The sequence below is a fragment of the Ceratina calcarata genome, unplaced genomic scaffold, assembly GCF_001652005.2.
Source record: "Ceratina calcarata isolate Rehan_Ccalc_2016 unplaced genomic scaffold, ASM165200v1 scaffold4513, whole genome shotgun sequence".
Lineage (NCBI taxonomy): Eukaryota > Metazoa > Arthropoda > Insecta > Hymenoptera > Apidae > Ceratina > Ceratina calcarata.
Window position 1 is genome coordinate 1 of NW_017169075.1, and position 1285 is coordinate 1285.

Below are 1285 nucleotides of genomic sequence, written 5' to 3' on the forward strand. Positions count from 1 at the left end.
GTAGCCTATAATAATAATTATTATAGAATAAAAATTTCTTTAAATAATTGCAGGTACTCTTGGGACGAAAACCTAAGGCACCTAGTACTAGCCTTGGTAGTACCCACGGTTCTGTTCGGTGTGTCTCTTAGCGTGTTATGTTATTGGTATTGTCCACCAATGGGCAAGACTTGCGGTGGGCCAGGCCGTAATTTGATCGACAAATACACCAGGAAGGAAGAGTAAGTAACGTGTATGTATGCAGTGCCCAGTGTGGCTAGAAGAAAATACATCCTATTGAAATTGCTGATTTACATCGAGGAATTAAATTGTTCGAGAGTTGTTCTTAATAAAATAAATCTAATATCGTTCAATAGTGATTTGGTATAATTCCTCGAAGTAATGCTTTAAAATGAACTGTCACGAGAGAACGCTGCTGTATCTGTATCACAAGTTTTGTGTTGCATTCGTACAGCATCCTGGGAGAGGATGAGTTCGAGGAAGATGAGGAAGAATACTGACTGCTGCCAAGGGCTCACCCCCCAGCACGGGAGTGACGCCGAAGAAACTATTGAACAATCCCCCTACATATACATACTTTACGTTCTAAATTTAAGCGATCAATCGAAAGCAATAGCAACGTTAGGGAAATTCCGGCAACGAAGACAAACATAATTCGTTCGTATTTCAAAGCGTCTGACTAGTTTCGACCTTTACTACTTTCTACTTTAATCCAACGCACTGCATGCTGTATTTCGATCGACTGCTTTTATTGCAGTATATCTATTAACATAAACGCATTCAATTTTAACTCTTTTAAATTTCGCCTACGAAGTATTGTACTTTCGCATATTACTCGGTCTATCCGAATTATTGCAATAAATCAAAATCAATATTGTGTCCGAATGAATAATTCCATTTTAAAGATTATTCCGTCATGAAAAGTGTAAGCCGACGGAATCGTACATCGAAACTGCTGTCGTATTTGCTAAACCGAGTTAATCCAAGATGTCTTTCACAATATTTTTACACCGTGCAACTAAACAAAGATGTAAAAAGTGAACTTTTGAGAATTTTATATACGGACGCAATAAATTCTGCTAAATTGCTGCTCGTGAAATTTGTGGAGACAGTGAAGTGGGCTAGTTAATCAAGCGGAGAGCTTTGCTCGATTATCTCAGTATTCGGAGCGGGATTAAGAGGTACATGCGATACAACACAAGGTGCGCCTTCCTACAACGTGATAACTTTAAACGTAAGGAAACAAATAATTAAGCGACACGTTTTAACGGAGCATTCGTAATAA

The 1285-nt window shown here is 38.4% G+C and overlaps 1 long non-coding RNA gene across 1 annotated transcript; it reads left to right on the forward strand.

The window, feature by feature from the left end:
- The first annotated feature begins 16 nt into the window (after positions 1 to 16).
- On the forward strand, positions 17 to 854 carry LOC113464636 (uncharacterized). The gene is made up of 2 exons (XR_003389484.1): positions 17 to 221; positions 455 to 854. It is a non-coding gene; the product is annotated as an uncharacterized LOC113464636 (long non-coding RNA).
- Positions 855 to 1285: the final 431 nt, after the last annotated feature.